Below are 19,166 nucleotides of genomic sequence, written 5' to 3'. Positions count from 1 at the left end.
TCCTGATTTTTCTTTTCCGTGGGCGGGGGTTGAAGCAGGAGCTGTCATTATCAGGGAGTGAGGCAAACCACAGTGACTGGCTTCTGGAGAATCCTTACTGCGCTGCCAAACTGGAGGAAGTCAGAGTCATCTCATTCACCCTGCCAGTGGTTTTCCTCTGAAAGTGAGACTTCCTTTAAATTAAAACTCATGGACCTCCCTCCCTCCTCTTCAAGCATGCCCATAACTAGGAAGCCTTTCCGCAGATCAAATATCTGGGCTAGAGATGCATTTTTGTCTTCCTTCTGCTCTTACTCAGCAAAGACACTATTTCCCTGAGGGCTTCCTTTCAAAAATCAACAACAAAATTGCTCCTTTCTTCCCAAGTGTGAGAATTAACACCATTTTCCCCCAGCTCTTCAATTCAATACTTCTCTGTGACTTTGGCTATACTCCAGAATTTCCTTATCTGTTCTGAAGCAGGGTAGCTAGGCGGTGCAGTTGATAGATCACTGGCCTTGGAGTCAGGAGGACCTGAGTTCAAATCTCACCTCAGACACTTACTAGCTTTGTGATCCTAGGTAGGTCACTTAACCCCGACTGCCTTAAAAATATCTGGGGCCATCTCCAGTCATGCTGATGTACATCTTGCCACTGGACCCAGATGGCTCTGGAGGAAAGAATGAGGTTGGTGACCTAGCACAGCCTTCACTCACTTAAATCCAATTCAGTGCATGTGTGACATCACCCTAATATCATCGTCCTCTTCAAGACAGAAGGACAAACAATGACAATATCAGACTGAAGTACAAACAATGACAACATTTGTTCTGAAGAGGAAGAAGCTTAGGGTTCTAGAGATGTCCAGTAGGTATGATATTGCCAGCAAAAATAAGTAAAATAAAATAAAGGCAGAATTTTGAAAGATGTGAATTATTTTGGACCTTATATACTAAGCTGAAAGAACTGGAGCTACCAAATAGATAATAATATTGATCCGCCTTGGGGGAATCTCCTCTTTCTTGGCCTTACTTTGTAAATTCAGTGTTGGGGAGGAGGGAGTGGGTGTTGCTCTGATTGCTTTCTCAGATTTCCTGAAAGGTGACATCGGATATAGAATCCAAGAGCTGTCACTTTCTTTTTTGCCTCTTTCCTTTGGGGATGGGGCTATTTTCTTTTTGTAAGTGAATGATTTTCTCTCCATTTGGTGGAGCAGAAACAGGATTCCAGCTCCCCCCCCCCCCATTTCCCTTCTTTTGGACTCTGCAGCTGTCTGGACTGGGCCTTTCCTCTGTGTATTCCTGGTAACTGTGGCAAGGTCTCCACCTACAGGGCCTTGCTGATGAACGGAATTGGTGTCCAGGTGTCTCCAGGCAGATTGTCCATCCAACATTTCCCACTCAATTCAGAGCTGCTGTCTGTAGGACAATGTTGCTCTCCAAATGTTTGGCTAAGCCAATATTAGAACATGGCTCAGAGATGAGGAAATATTTGCTGTTTTGACTTGCTCCCAGTGGGAAAATACTCCTTTGCTCTCCAATCATAAACACAGTCATCTTGTCTTCAATTGACAAGGTATGATATCTCTGCCTTTCCGGTGCGGGGAGAGAGAGATTTAATTGTTTAACATGAGTACCTCTGTCCTTTGGGTCCTCTGTGGCTTTAAAATGCCTGTTCTCTCCTAGGAGAGGCCATAAAAAAATCCTGCCTCAGACCTTAGCTGTGTGATCCTGGGCAAGACACTTAACAACAGCTAACTTTTATAAATAGCACATAAGGTTTACAAAGTACTGAACACTTTATCTCGTGTACTGGTAGCTAAGTAGGTGCAATCATCATACCCACTTTACAAATGAGAAAACTGAGGCAGGGTGCTATTATCATCCTCATTTTATAGAGGAGGAAACTAGAGCCCAGGGTCACTTTAGCTAGTCAACATTGAGGCGAGATTTGCACTTAGGTCTTCCTGACTCCAAGTCCAACACTTGTTATCTACCTGCCTCTCTGAGACTCAGCTTCCTTATTTGTGAAAAAGAGTTCCCTTTCAGACGAAAAATCTATGATTCTATGGTCCATGAAGTTGTACCTTATTGTCTGCTAAGAATTTCTCTGGAACCATATTGAGCACTCAGATGAGCATAACCTGAAATTCTTGTAAGGTGCCTCGTTTTGGAGAATACATTAAGGATGAATCGATATCTTTCCTATCTTGGTACTGGTTTCAATAAATAAACACCTACTATGTGTCAGGCATTGTGCTAAACACTGGAGATACAAAAAGAGGCAAAAGACAATCTCTACCCTCAAGGAGCTCACAGACTAATGGGGAAGAAAGCAAACAGATTTTTACAAACAAGCTATCTACAGGATAAAGAGGAAGTAATTAAGAGAAGGAGGGTACTGGAATCAAGAAGGCTGGAGAAAGCTTTCTGTAGAAGGCAGGATTTAAACTGGGGAAGAACATTCTAGGAGGACAGTCAGTGGAGAAGCCTGGGGCAGAGAGATGGAGGCCGTCTATGGTGACAGATGAGGAGCATATGATCTTCTATGAAGCACATCTGGCTGCTGGTTGCTTAGTGACATTAATATATATATTCTGAGACACTTGGAGGCAGAAATCCCTCTGTGTATGGAGAGGGACTCGTCTGTCTTTGGGTTTGGACAGGGGTGAGAATCTATAGTGGTCTTGTGGTCTCATTCATTCATTCAGTGAATGTACTTACCACATTCCAGTCACAACCAGGTACTGGAAATTGGGATAGTGATTAAACCTGTAATTTCTCAGGATTAGGGAACTCCTGGTTGAGGATGTTTCTTCTACCAGGGCAGGTTAGCACTCTTGTTGCTGAGGACACAAAGCTAAAAACAGTCACTGTTCTCAAGGAATTAAATTTTGCTGGGACCAGAACTATAATTCTGTTGATAGAGGGAACTCATGGATGATGAGATTTCCTGTGTCAAGACAGATGGACATTTTCTCTGCAATTTATGGTCTTTGAGAGTTACCTATAGCAATGAGAGAGTGAAATAATTTCCCTAGAGTCACTTGGTCAGTATATTTCAGATGGGGTAGTTAAACTCAGGTCTTCCTGAGTTTGAGGCCAGCTCTCTTTCCACAAAAAGTTATCCATTAGAGAATGAAATGGCAAACTATTCTAATATCTTTACCAAGAAAACCCCATGGATAATATTAAAATCATAAAAGATATAACATCAGAAGATGAACCTCTCAGGTTGAAAGGTGTCCAACTGATGCTTAAGAGGTCCAATATAATCAATTCTAGAAGACCTACAAAATCTTCTAGAATTAACACCAAAGTAGATGTCACATTCATCATCAAGAATTGGGATGCTAAAGTAGGAAACTCAAAAGATAATAGGAATAATAGGTAAGTTTGACATTGTAGTACAAAATGGAGGAGGACCAAGACCAATAGAATTTTGCCAAGAAAATTTGCTGGTCATAGCAAGTGTTCTTTTTCAATAGCCTAAAAGGTTACTCGACACATGGATATTGCCAGATGGTCAATATTGAAATCAGACTGATAATATGCTTAGCAGCTAAAAGTGTAAAAACTCTATACAGTCAGTTAAAACAAGACCCAAAGTTGACCATAGTTCAGACCATAAACTTTTTATTGTAAAATTCAGACTTAAATTGAAGAAAGTAGGGAAAATCATCAGACTGTCTAGGTATGACCTAAATAACACCTCATATGAATATGACATAGAAGTGATGAATAACATTAGATATGGTAGATAGAATGACTGCAGAATTATGGTTCTTCATTATGAAGAACCATTCCTATTAAAAACCCTAGAGAAGGTAGGAATAAAAGAAGCTTACCTTAAAATGATAAGCATTATTTATCTAAGACCACCAGCAAGCATTATCTGTAATGGGGATAATCTAAAAGCCTTTCCATTACAATCAGGGGTGAAACAAGAATGCCCATTATCACCTCTATTATTTAATATTGTATTAGAAATGTTAGCTATAGCAATAGGAGAAGAAAAAGAAATTAAAGGAATTAGAATAGGTAAAGAGGAAACAAAACTATCACTCTTTGCAGATGATATGATGTTATACTTAGAAAATCCTAGAGAATCAACTAAAAAGCTACTTGAAATTATTAACAACTTTTTCAGAGTTGTAGGATACAAAATAAATTCACATAAATCATCAGCATTTTTATATATTGCTAATAAAGTCCAGCAACAACAGATAGAAATAGAAATTCCATTTAAAATAACTATGGCCAATATAAAATACTTGGGAGTCTCCCTCCCAAGACAAACACAGCAACTATATGACCAGAACTATAAAACGCTTTCAACAAAAATAAAATTAGATCTAAATAATTGGAAAAATATAAATTGCTCATGGGTAGGCAGAATCAATATAATAAAAATGATAATTCTCCATAAGTTAATTAATTTATTTAGTTTTATACCAATCAAACTGTCAAAAATATTTTATAGAGCTAGAAAAAATAATAACAAAATTCATCTGGAAAATCAAAAGTTCAAGGATATTGTGGGAATCAATGAAAAAAAATACAAAAGAAGGTGATCTAGCAGTACCAGATCTCAAACTGTACTATAAAGTGGTAATTATCAAAAACAATCTGGTACTGGCTAAGAAATAGAGAGGTACTTCAATGGAATAGAATAGATAGAAACAACACTATAGTAAATGACTATAGTAATCTAGTACATGATAAACCCAAAGATCCAAGCTTTTGGAACAAAAACTCATTATTCAACAAAAATTTCTGGGAAAACTGGAAAACAGTATGGCAGAAATTAGGTATAGACCAACATCTCTCACCATATACTATCCACCTCCAAAAAAGAACTGATATTGATGGAACAGACTGAAGCATTCTATTTTTTACATTTTTCTTTAACAAATATGATGATGATGTTTTGCATGATCATATCTGCATAACCCATATCAGATTGTTTGCCACCTCAGGATTGGGGGGGAGGGAGGAAGGGAAGGAGATATAGAGATGGAAACAGAAAAAATATAAATAAAAATGTTTAACCTTAAAAAAAAGAACTATGGGCAGAGGTTCACAACAGGGGCAGCAAAAAGCAAAGCAAAATAATACAAAACAAAACAAACCCCCCAAGCCCCCAAACCAACCAAACAACAACCAAAAAATCATAAAGAAAAAGAAGAGTATAAAAGCAAAATGGTTGTCTGATGAAGGCTTACAAATACCTGAAAAAAGAGGGAAAGTGAAAGGTAAAGGATAAAGGGAAAGATACATTTAACTGAATGCAGAATTCCAGGGAATATCAAGGAGAGGTACAAGTTTTCTTACATGAGCAATGGAAAAAAAAAACCTAAAGAAAACAACAGAAAGGGAAAGACAAGAGATCTCTGCAAGAAACTTAAAAATATCAATGGAATGTTTTATGAAAAAACTGACATTATAAAAGACTAAAATGGTAGAGACAACAGAGTAGAAGAGATTAAGAAGAGGTGGTAGGGGGGCAGCTAGATGGCACAGTGGATAAAGCACTGGCCTTGGATTCAGGAGGACCTGAGTTCAAATCTAGCCTCAGACACTTGACACTGGCTGTGTGACCCTGGGCAAGTCACTTAACCCTCATTGCCCCACAAAAAAAAAAAAAAGAAGAGGTGGTAGGAATATATAGAGGAACTATACAAGAAAGATCTTAACATCACTAATAACAATTATGGTGTGGTTACTGATCTAGAGCCATACATCCTGGAGAATGAAGTCAAGTGTACCTGAGGAAGCCTCACTAACAGCAAGGCTAGTGAAGGTGATGAAATTCCAGTTGAGCTATTTAAAATCCTAAAAGATGATGCTGGTAAAGTGCTTTACTCAAAATGCCAGCAAATTTGGAAAACTAAGCAATGTCCACTCTATTGGAAATTATCAGTCCAAATCCTTAAGAAGGGAATTGCTAAAAATGTTAAAATTACTGAACAGTTGCACTCATTTCACATTCCAGGAGGTCATGCTTAAGATTTTGCAAGCTAGGCTTTATCAATAGGTGAACCAAGAATTACTGGAAAAGTAGGCTGGTTTTCAAAGAGACAGAAGAACTAGAGATAGGTGATGATACCTAAACCAGTCAGAGCAAAAACAGAAAGAAAACTATAAACCACTTTCTCCAATGAATATTAATGCAAAAATTAAAATAAAATACTATCAAGGAAATTGCAGCAATATATTACAAAGATCATACACTATGACCAGGTAGAATTTATACTAGGAATGCAGGGTAGTTTCAGTATTAGGAAAACTATCAGCATATCAATAACAAAAACAACAAAAAAATCATATGATTATCTCAATAAATGCAGGAAAAGCTTTTGACTAAATACAATACATACCTATCAAAAACACTAGGAAGCATAGAAATAAATAGTGCTTTCCTTAAAATAAGCATTACCTATCTAAAACCACCAGCAATCATTGTCTACAGAGATAAACTAGAAGCTTTCACAGTAAGATCAGGGGTGAAGCAAGGATGCTCATTGTCACCATTATTATTCAATATAGTATTAGAAATGCTAGCTATAGCCATAAGAGAAGATTGTTGTTGTTGTTTGTTCTTATTTCTCAGAGGATCAATGACATGGGGAGCCTGATGTCTTGACTTGCAAATGAATTGGATTTAAGTAAGGTAGTGCTGTTCAAAGTCATTAACCTCACTCTCTCCTCCAGGGTTATTTGAGTCAAGTGGCAAGACATAGGTCAGAATGACTGGAGATGACCCCAGAGGCAAAAAGAAATTAAGGAATAGAAATAGGCAACGAGGAAACAAAACTATTACTCTTTGCAGATGATATGATGGCATACTTAGAGAATCCTAAAGAAGCAATTAAAAACTAGTTGAAATAATTAACAACTTTAGCAAAGTTGCAGAATATAAAATAAACTCATACAAATCATCAGCATTTCTATATATTACCAACAAAGTTCAGCATCAAGAGATAGAAAGAGAAATTCCATTTAAAATAACTATAGGGGGGGCAGCTAGGTGGTGCAGTGGATAGAGCACCAGCCCTGGAGTCAGGAGGACCTGAGTTCAAATCCGGCCTCAGAACATTGACACTAGCTGTGTGACCTTGGGCAAGTCACGTAACCCCAGTGGCTTCACCCCCCCCACCAAATAAAATAAAATAACTGTAGGCAATGTAAAATACCTGAAAGTCTACTCGTCAAGAGCAACACAAGGATTATATGAACACAAATACAGAACATGTTTCACACAAATAAAGTCAGAACTAAACAATTGGAAAATGTTAATTGTTCATGGGTAGGCTAAGCCAAAATGATAAAAATGACAATTCTACCTAAGTGAATTACTTATTCAGTGCCATACCAATCAAACCACAAAAATTATTTTATAGTGATAGAGAAATAATAACAAAATTCATCTGGGAGAAAAAAAATTAAGAATATCAAGGGAATTAATTAATGAAAAAAGTGTGAACAAAGGTAGCCTAGCAGTTTCAGATTTCAAACTATCTTACAAAGCAGTAATTATGAAAACAATTTAGCACTGGCTAAGAAATAGAGTGAAGCATTAGTAGAATAGAATAGGTACATAATACACATTACAAAATTACTATATTAATTTAGTGTTTGATAAACCTAGCCTTTGGAGTAAAAACTCAATATTTGACAAAAATTGCTAGGAATAAATGGAGAGCAGTTTGGCAGAAACTAGGTATAGGCCAAGATCTCATACCATGTACCAAGATAAGGTTAAAATAGACAACTGACTTAGACATAAAGGGTGATATAAACAAATTAGGAGAGCATGGAAAAATGCACCTATCAGATCTATGGATAAGGGAAGAGTTTATGACCAACAAGAGAGAGAACATTACTTAAAATAGATAATTTTACTTACATTGAATTATAAACGTTTTGCACAAATAAAACAAATGTAGTCAAAATTAGAAGGAAAACAGGAAATGGGAAAATTTTTTGTAGCAAGTTTCTTTGATAAAGGCCTCATTTTTTAAATAGATGGGGAACTGAGCCAAATTGATAAAAAATAAGAACCATTCATCAGTTGGCAAATGCTCAAAATATATGAATAGACAGTTTTCAGAAGAAGAGATAAAAGCTATTAATAATCATATGAGGGGCAGCTAGATGGTGCTGATAAAGCACCGGCCCTGGATTCAGGAGGACCTGAGTTCAAATCCAGCCTCAGACACTTAACACTTACTAGCTGTGTGACCATGGGCAAGTCACTTAATCCCAATTGCCTCACCAAAAAAAAAATAATCATATGAAAACACATCCTAAATCAGTACTGATTAGAGAAATGCACATTAAAATAACTCTGAGATATTACCTCATACCTGTTATATTAGCTAATGTGACAGAAAAGGAAAATGACAAATATTGGAAAGCATTTGGAAAAGTTGGGACAGTAATGCATTGTTGGTGGAATAGTGAACTAGTCCACTCATTCTGGAGAACAATTTGGAACTAAAAGACTATAAAATTGTCTATACCCTTTGACCCAGAAACACCACTACTAGGTTTGTATCCCAAAGAGATCAAAGAAAAAGGTAAAGGACCTAGTTGTACAAAAATATTTATAGCAGCTCTTTTTTTGTGGTGGCAAAGAATTGGAAATTCAGAGGATGCCCATCAATTGGGGAATGGCTGATTTATGTGAGGCTTGAATGAGAAAATGTCTCATGTTTCAACCTTTAAAGCACTACAGAAATATTTAAAATTATGATGATGATTAGATTGTGTTCTGCAGCTATAGAATTTTGTAGAAAGGGAGAGAGCAAAGATGTTTTCCCCAGTTACAAATGCTCCCTCCTCTTCCTGACTTTCAGTTGTGTTTTTTTTTTTTTTTTTGGTAAGGCAATCGGGGTTAAGTGACTTGCCCAGGGTCACACAGCTAGTAAGTGTTAAGTGTCTGAGGTCGGATTTGAACTCAGGTACTCCTGAATCCAGGGCCGGTGCTTTATCCACTGCGCCACCTAGCTGCCCCTTGACTTTCAGTTGTTAAGGGCTTCAGAATTTTTAGCTGGTACTGGGAATCTGACCATTATAGTCATCCAGAAGCATCTGAGGCTGTCAATCACTATTTTCTGTCTTTGCACTGGCCTATATTATTGAAAAAGGAATGGCTACATTCTGTGATCATGGGGCAAAATTAGACTTTGGACATTTAAAAAAATGCAAAACCATTTTTACCATAGACAGATGGGCTAAAAGAGGATTAAGAGGAATGACAGAATTTTCAGATCTTAATTTTTTTAAACCAAATATTTTTCACTTTGGTGATAATTACATGTTCAAGTGATCTATATACCTTAAAATTTTTTTTTTGAAAAATATAAGTATCTTTTTGTCTTTAAATCATAATCTTCCCTTTTCTTTTCAACTGGTTTTCTCAATAATTCTCTGGGGTTTTCTAAGTATTCTATCATGTCATCTGCAAATAGGAATGTTCGTTTCCTCTGTGTCTATTGAAACAATCACATGATTTTTATCTTTGTTGTTTTTATTATTAGCCATGCTAATAGTTTTCCTATTGTTAAACCATCTTGTATCCTTGGTTGGAATCCAATGTGGTCATAATGAATTGTTTTTGTCTATAGTGCTACATTTTCCTTGTAAGGATTTCATTTAAAATGTTTTCACCAACATTCATTAGCTCAATTGTCTAGAGTCCTCTTTTTCTTCTTTGTCTTTCAGCATTTGAGGTATCAGGACCATATTTGTCTCATAAAGGGAGCTTGCTTTGTCTCTACTTTTGAAAATAATTTTGTAGGCTAGGTATTAATTTGATATTTAATTGTTTGATTGGGTTCACTTGTAACTCCATCTGGCCTACAGTTCTAGGCTAGGGCTCTCCCCCAGTTCCTGCTCCTGCCCTCCCACTTGGTAGTTAAATCATAACTTACTCAATGGCTTTTTCTGATAGTGAATTAAGATCACTCTTGTTCTATTAGTTGAGATATTTTCTATTTGTAAATACTCATCAATTTTTCCCCTGTTGTACTGATTGTAATTGATGTAGTTTTTTTATTTTAAAAATATTTTCCTTGGTTGTAAATTTTCCTTCTTTATGGGAAATTGGAGTTTCTCCTCTTTCTTGGTCAGGTTATATAATGGGTTACCAATTTTATTAGTCTTTGTTTTTGAAAAAAATAGTTTAGTTAGTTTTTCAGTAGAAAGAATGAAAGAAAGATGAAGAGAACTAAATGTCTGTGACACATGGATACAACCTGAGGATTTTTTAGTCTTGTCAACCTGCCTGTTGCCCCTTTGGAATTTTAAATCTTTCCATAACTCTCTTATATGTGTTTTCTGTCTCAATTATAGTGTGAGATCCTCGAGAGCAGGGACTGCACTTAATACAGTGAGGGACACAGAACAAGCTTGTGACAGATGCATTTTCATTCATTCATTCATTCATTCTCAGAACCTTCCTCTCAGCCTTGTATTGGAGACTCATTCTCCCCCCTTCACAACTAGATGTCACTACTAGGGGCCAGCCTAGGGACTATGATCATAGATCCATTGAGACATCAGAGAATTGGAATATGTGATTAGCAAAAAAGGAGGTGAGTACTGTAAAGAGTGAGGCTGATGACTTTGCACAGCTCTGACTCATTCAAATCCAATCGACCACAAGTTAAGACATCACACTCATGTTGTCACGGGTCCTCTTTGAGAAGGAAGGACAAAAAACAACAATAAATCAATGAAATTTGCAAGAGACATTAACCAGAAAAATGATTCAATGGAGAAAGTTCTTCCTGAATTGTGTTCTCCATTTTGTTTCAGGTGTTCAGTGAAAAAGGATAGCTTCCCATTCTTCCTTTTTGCCTAAATTCAAAAAGCAAAGACAATCAAAAAATATTGTGTAGTGGAAAGACCACTGAAGTTAGAGTCAACAGAGATTTGGAGACACAATGAATGGAGGCAGGGAGACAAATTTCAAATCCAGCCTTGTATATCTACTATCTGTGTGACCCTGCCTCAGTTTTGCCATCTATAAAAGAGGGATAATTATAGCATCTACCTCACACACTAGTTGTGAGCAGAAAGAAAGATAATATTTGTAATCACTTTGCCACCCTTAAAGCATTATTTAAGCTAGGTATAATTATTATTAATCCCATATCTGACATTTGTTAGCTATGTTACCACAGGCAAGTAACTTAAATTTTCTGACCCTCAGTTTCCTCATTGGTAAAACGGGGACAATAAAAACCTATTAAAGGGGGCAGGGTGAGACAGAGACAGAAACCGAGACAGAGAGAAGTGTGTTTTTGTTTGTTTGTTTTGTGGGGCAATGATGGTTAAGTGACTTTGTGACTAAATTTAGCCTTGGGTGTATAATTAGTTCTTTCCATTATTTGGTTTCTGCCTGTTGAAAAAAATAACCTATCATAATTTCACAAGGGTTAACCTGGGCTGGCAGCATTTGAAGACAGTAGACTTGGAGATTATTCCTATTATAGCATCTTAAGTTTTGCAAAATACTTTTCATAGATTATCTCGTTGGAGTCTTACACCAACCAAGTATTATCATTTTCATCTTAGGGATGAAGAAACTGAAGCAAAGAGAGGTAAGGTTACTTTTGCAAGGTCACAAATTCATATCCGACATAGGATTTGCACCCAGGTCTCCTTCAGTCCACTTCCATCCCTCATGTGCTATTTTGCCTCTCTCAGAATTGTAAGAGTCCTTAGAGATTACTTAGGCTAACCCTTGCATTTCATAGATAAGGCACTGAGGCCTACAGGGGTAAGTGACTTGCTAAAGGTTACACAGTTAATAGCAGAGCCAAAGCTAGAATCTAAGCCTACATATAATTTTTTCTTCTTTTATTTCGAAAAATAATAAATACATGATGTAGATTTGGGGATTTGTAAAATGGATTCAATCCATTCTTTATTATTTAATCCACAATTCATTGAGCTAATATTGGCTGTGACCTTGGATCAATCTTTAACCTTTGCCTCAGTTTCATCAAATGTAAAATGGAGATAATAAGGGCACCTATCTCTCAGGGATGTTGTGAGGATAAAGTGAAATACCATTTGCACAGTGCTCAGCAGAGAGTCCCACACATAGAAGATGCTATATAAATGATAGTTATTCTTCTGGTTCTCATTGTATAAACCGAGTTTCAGGATGAGTAATTTATTCAAGTGATACAGCTAGTAAGTGAGAGGGGTAGGATTTGAATCCAGGTCTTCCTGGCACTAAGTATAACATTCTATTCATTGTTCTATACTGTATCTCTGAAGGTATAATTTGATTACATGAAATAAAGTTAAAGAAGTGTTTATTTTATATCTCTGCCATGTGACAGGCATTACACTAGTTATTGGAAATACAAAACCAAAAATGAAACACACCCTGTCCTGATGGAATTTGGATTCTATTAGGAGAAATCAACATAGTTTTTGGAATAATGAGTTATTTCATTTGTTTGATTTCTTTTGGTCCTCATTTTATATTTGCAGTATTTTGATAAAGACCACAAAGCAACAAATAAAAACTACCCATGAGCCAATATAATCTTTTTTTTTTTTGTGAGTCAATTGAGGCTAAGTGACTTGCCCAGGGTCACACAGCTAGTAAGTGTCAAGTGTCTGAGGATGGATTTGAACTCAGGTACTCCTGACTCCAGGGCCGGTGCTCTATCCACTATGCCACCTAGCTGCCCCTCAATATAATGTTGAAAACTAAAAACAAAAATAATTGGTCATAAACTCCCTCCCTCGAAAGCCACCCATCCTCCTGTGTGTAATGACATTAAACAAAAGAATGTTGTTCTTATTAAGGCTGATTGAGAGGAATAGAAGGCAGGTTGAGAAGACTCCAGGATGTGATTATTTGTCACTTAATACTGGTTAGTGTTCACACCCATAAACCTTTGGAATTAAACAACAGAATTACCAAACTGGCCCGAAGCTGAGGGCAACTGCATTGGTGTTGGGCAAAAGGATACAAGAATAAATAAAGGATACAAAGAGTCCTTTCCACATACAGGCTATCATATGATAATGTACTTATTCAGAAACTCAGTTTAGACTTAAGTAGCTAAGCCACACAATGGCGATGGATCATTCTGAGCTACATACAGAAAAAGAGGACCTTTCAAGCTCTGACCTTTTATCTATCTATCTATCTATCCATCCATCCATCCATCCATCCATCCATCCATCCATCCATCCATCCATCCATCCATTTATTTATTTATTTATTTATTTATCTATCTATCTATCTATCTATCTATCTATCTATCTATCTATCTATTTATTTATTTAATTTTTTGCAGGGCAATGAGGATTAAGTGACTTGCCCAGGGTCATAAAGCTAGTAAGTGTCAAGTGTCTGAGGTTAGATTTGAACTCAGGTCCTCCTAAATCCAGGGCTGGTGCTTTATCCACTGTGCCCCCTAGCTGCCCCCTATTGTTAATTCTTTCGACAATTGTTCATCATTTTTGAAAAGGAGCAATGGAAGATGGTGATAAAAGAGAATGTTGGCCAAAGCATAGCCATGTAGTCATAAGATTTATTTGTGTCTCAGACTTTGGAATTATGTTGTTTTTCAAGTTGTCTGAGATTCTTTTGTGGGGAAAACCCAGAACATCTTGGAGTATCACATCAGGGTCATTAAGGAGTATTTGAAAATGTCCATCTTTTAATGAACTAACCTTTCTCTTTGGTCCATGTCTTTTTTTTTTTTGCCTTCTAGTGAATAATTTAGGGGATATCTTAGGCAAGGTTAGCAGGTTCCAGCTCCAATAAGCACATGAAAACTTCTGGAGAAGACCAACTATAGATCGAACTAGATAACAGCAAATGAAGAAACACAAGAATTATAGCCCTCACCTGCAGATGTGGTGCCCTGTGACCAACCCCATGAGGCTATTGCTACAACAGGAAGAAAGGAAAAGAGGAAAATTGGAGGAAGATGCAGGTCACCTGGTAGCTTCCTTACTTATCTAATTATTCTTACTAATTGTTTAAATGCTAGGCTCAGTTGTTCTTCCTTCTCTCCTCTTTCTGGAATCCCTGGTTTCTTTCAAATACCAGCTAAAATGCTACCTTCTGCAAGAAGCCATTCCTGGTTTCCCTCAATGCTAGTGTCTTTCCTCTGGGGTAGCTAGGTGGCACAGTGGATAGAGTACTGGCCCTGAAGCTGGGAGGATCTGAGTTCAAATCTCACCTCAGACACTTACTAGCTATATGACCCTGGGGCAAGTCGCTTAACCCCAAATGCCTTAAAACATCTGGGGCCATCTCCAGTCATCCTGATGCATATCTTGCCACTGGACTCTGGAGGAGATAGTGAGGTTGGTGACTTTGTACAACTCTCCCTAATTTATACCCATTTCACTGTCATTACATCACCCTGATGTCATGGTCCTCTTTGAGAATGAAGGACAAACAACAACAAAAGTCTTTCTTCTGAGATTACCTATAATTTCCCCATGACAACTATTTACAAAAAACAATTTACATATTGTTTGCATATTGTTCTCCCCCACCTCCATTAGAATGTCTTGAGAGCAGGAACAATATTTTTGCTATTCTTTGCCATTCCAGAGTTATTACAATGGCTGGCACATAGTAAGTGCTTAATAAATGCATGCTGCTGCCTGTCGACTCTTGTACTTGCAGACAGTGTATAAGTAACTGTCAGCATTTTGTGCATTTTGGTGCCCTGGGCTTGGTGAGAACAATGGGCAAGAAACAGATAATGGAAAAGGCAAATTATATGCCCCAAGCTAAGCTTAGAAACAAGGAGACACAAGGAAAGACTCCCCAGGAAAGGTAATGAATGCTATCATCAAACTCCAAACTTGACTTGCATTTTCAAGTTAGAAAATTCTCTTTGGATTCGGCTCCTGAAGATCAGGTTCTAGGTCTAGGCATCTCAGTAAGAGTTTGAAAAGGTAGCAACAAAGTAAATAGCACATGAAATAAAATGAACAAAAATGAAAATGATACATGGCATTTATATATAGCTTTAAGGTCTAAAAAACATTCAAAATTCATTTTCATTTAAGTCTTAAATTATTATCCCCATTTTATAGAAGAGAAAATTGAGGCACAGAAACATTAAGTAGCTTGTCTATGGTCCCACAGTTAGTAAATATGGGAGGTAGGATTGAAACCGAAGTCCCTACTTCCTGCAAGTACAGTCATTTTTTTACAGAGCCATGTTTTTGTTTTGGGATTTTAGGCAAAATAAAATGATATAATCTAAGCTGCTTTTTTTCCTGGACAAACCTCTGAATTATAATGAATTACACATTTCAGGAAGGACTTTCTCCATTGAATTATTTTCCTGGTTAATGCCTTTTGCACGTTTCATTGATTTATTACTTACTCCCACAATATTGACCTCCTTTTCACTAATCACATATTCTAATTTTCTGATGTGCCAATGGGTCAATGATATTAGAACATAGGCTCATTCCCTTAGGTCTAGTTGTGAAAGAGCAGAGGCTGAGTCTCCAGTAGAAGGTTCTGAGAAGGAATGAATGAAAAAAAGCATCTGTCACAAGCTTGCTATGTATCAAGCGGTAAGTGTTGGTAATGCAAATAGAAAAAGCAAGGCAGTCCTCACTCTCAAGGAGGTCACACTCTAATTGAGAGAGACAACACATACAAGAGAAGTTGACTATCATGTGAATGGAAAGTCCCCAAATTCCTAAGCAATAGGGATGCTAATTATAATTGTGCATTGGGGTTTTTGAGGTTTTTTTATCCTCTCTATTGTGAATTTCTTTTTTGTTGTTGTTGTTGGTAATTTGAATTTCTTCTCTTTCTTGGTCAGGTAATCTAATGGTTTGTTGTTATTGTTGTATTTGGGCAGCTAGGTGGTGTAGTGGATAGAGAATTGTCTGTGAAGCTGGGAGGACCTGAGTTCAAATTTCTCCTCAGACACTTACTAGCTGTGTGACCCTGGGCAAGTCACTTAACCCCAATTGCATTAAACATCTGGGGCCATCTCCAGTCATATATATATATATATATATATATATGTATATATATGTATATGTATGTATATGTATATGTATGTATATGTATATACACACACATACATATATATGTATGTGTGTATATATGTGTATCTGTCTATCTATGTATCTATGTATCTATCTATCTATATCTTGCCACTGGACCCACATAAAAAGTCATTAGAAAATCTGAATAAGGAAAACAGTAGAAATTCAAATTACCCTCACCCCCATAAATAAGTAAAATTCACAGCAGTGGAAATTTAAAAAAAATCAAAAACTACTCTACACAATTACAATCAAGACAACTGAAAATTTGAAGGAAATCAATGAGTATTTACAAAATATAAAGCACCCAAAGTAACAAAACAAGGAGATGGAGATGTCAACACACTTTGAAAAATAATTGAGAAACTATAATTTTAGCTGCTGAAGTGTGTGTGTGTGTGTGTGTGTGTGTGTGTGTGTATAGGGAACATTCTAAGCTAGATAGAGTTAAAAGTGAACCCAATCAAATATTTAAGTAGCAAATTAATAGCTCTGTTACAAAAATTATTCTTAAAAATATAGATGAAAACAATCTACCAAGCTCCCTTTTCTGAGACAAATATGGTTTAAACCTTGAGAGACAAAAAAGAAAAGAGAAACATAAGCAGCTGTCCTAATAACTGTTAATGAAAACATTTTAAATAAAATCCTCACAATGAGAATACAGTATTATATCCATAAATAATTTACTATGACCAAGTTGGATTCCTACCAAGGATCCAAGATGATTTAACAATAGGAAACTAATTCATATAATTAATAATAAAAACAACAAAGATTAAATCACATGATTATTTCAATAGACAGAGGAAACAAACTTATTCCTATTTGGAGATGACATGAGAGTGTACTTAGAAAACCCTAGCCAATTATCAAAGAAACTAATTGCAGGGAAGGGCAATGATTATGATGTAAAGATAAAATACGTGTCTTATGATTTTAAAAATTAAATTATACAGTTATGTAGATTTCTTAAAAGCATATCACCTCACTTAATTTTTTTTTTTTTTATAATTTAGGGATGACAATTTCCTTGGTTCCTCCTCCCCAGCCATATATGACTTAGTCTTTGGACTTTGGGTCTGAAGAAATGATCTTCTCATTGGTCTCTAGGTAGAAAGAGCTGATGACTCAACGGATCTTTATAAAAGGAGTGACTGCCCCTTTCTGTCTCTTCCTTTAACCTTCCATTGTGTGCTTATGTGGTATATATTCTATGACTTTCCATGGGGGTGGAGGAAGATAATTTTGTCTTTTTATTCTCCCCAGCTGCCATATTGTGATGAACACATGGTGACTAAAGTATTTGTTCCATCTAGGTGAGTCTAAAACTGTATCTCAGAGTGCCACTTGTCCCTCCTTTTTTTTTTTTTTTTTGCATTTCTTCCCTGAGTATGGGTGACTGAACATCAACCATAAAATGGACATATTCAGACTTAGAGATCATCTTGAGAGTTCAAGTTGTAGAGAGGGCCTGGGGCCCTTAGTTGCATTAGGTAACTGGCAAGCCCTAGCTTTGCTGGCTAGAAAACATGAAACTAAATGATAGTTTGGGGAAGAAACTAAGGATGTAAAAGGTTGAAAAGTATGTGAATGGGGAAATGGGGGTAGCAATTTAGGAGATTCTTTGTAGCAGGAAAAAGGAAAAAAAGATATAGGATAGCTTGATGGGATAACCATTTTAAGTGAAAGTTTTTTTTTAAAAGGATGAAATAACAAAGGAAAAAGATTTTACCCTGGCAAATAGAAGTTCTAAATCACAGGGATTAGAGGAACTTGTAGTGAGTTTTTGCCAGCCAAAGAATAGGGAGAATTACCTGTTGATCAGGGACTCAGTAAGCCAGCACAAGGGAATGCAAAGTTAATAGTAATCATGTTCAGGAAACTCATGTAGAGAAAGAGATCACAAATCTTGGGCCATTTGTAACAGGGACTTTGCCTTATTTAAATTTTGTTTCTCTCAGTGCCCTAGCATAGAGATCTGAACTATAGCATTTCATAAATGTTTGTTAATCAAATCAATTTTTTAATAAATGATTTTTTTGTGGGCAATTCTAACAGACATGCAGCTCTGACCTGATAAACTGAATGGGAGATGATGACTGGAAGCCAGAAAGACAGACTAGAGCATGAGAATAAAACAACTTGGACATACCTTTTTAAAAAATGTAAAACATTGCTGTATTAGTCATTTTGTATAAGAAGACTCAAATAAAAGTGAAAAAATGAAAGAAAGTGAAAAATAGCATGCTTCCATCTGTGTTCCATCAATATCAGTTCTTTCTTTGGAGGTGGATAGTATGCTTCATCATTAATCCTTTGGGATTATTTTGGATTATTGTATTGCTGAGAATAGCTAAATCATTCACAATTTTTCATCAAATAACATTGCTGTTACTGTGTACAATGTTCTCCTGGTTCTATTTACTTCATTATGCATCAGTTCATGTAAGTCTTGCACATAGTAGACAATTAATGAAATATTGTCAGATAGAGTGGAAAGATAAATGATAAATCAGTGGCACAGATAATAAGAAAGATCTGATTTCATCAGCACGCAAAATCCCACTGACTTTGGGTGGCCAGGAAAAATAATAATAGTAAGTAAATATCCATATCCATATCCATATCCACATCCACATCTATATCTATATCTATACCTATATCTATACCTATATCTATATCTGTCTATATCCATGCCTATGTCTATTTCTGTCTACATCCACATCCACATCCACATCTATATCTATCTATATCTATCTATATCTATCTATATCTATCTATATCTACGTCTACGTCTACGTCTACGTCTACATCTACGTCTACGTCTACGTCTACGTCTACGTCTACGTCTACGTCTACGTCTACGTCTACGTCTACGTCTACGTCTACGTCTACGTCTATGTCTATGTCTATATCTATATCTATACCTATACCTATATCTGTCTATATCTATGCCTATGTCTATTTCTGTCTATATCCATATCCATATATATATCCATAATCATATCGATATCCATCACTTTCTCTCTCTATCTCTATGTATCTTTAGCTATCTCTGCATCTGCATCTGCATCTCCATCTATATCTATCTCTATCTCTATCTATATG

Source organism: Dromiciops gliroides, chromosome 6, assembly GCF_019393635.1.
Source record: "Dromiciops gliroides isolate mDroGli1 chromosome 6, mDroGli1.pri, whole genome shotgun sequence".
Classification (NCBI taxonomy): domain Eukaryota; kingdom Metazoa; phylum Chordata; class Mammalia; order Microbiotheria; family Microbiotheriidae; genus Dromiciops; species Dromiciops gliroides.
The sequence above is the reverse complement of the archived record's forward strand: the minus strand, read 5'-3'. Positions refer to the sequence as shown.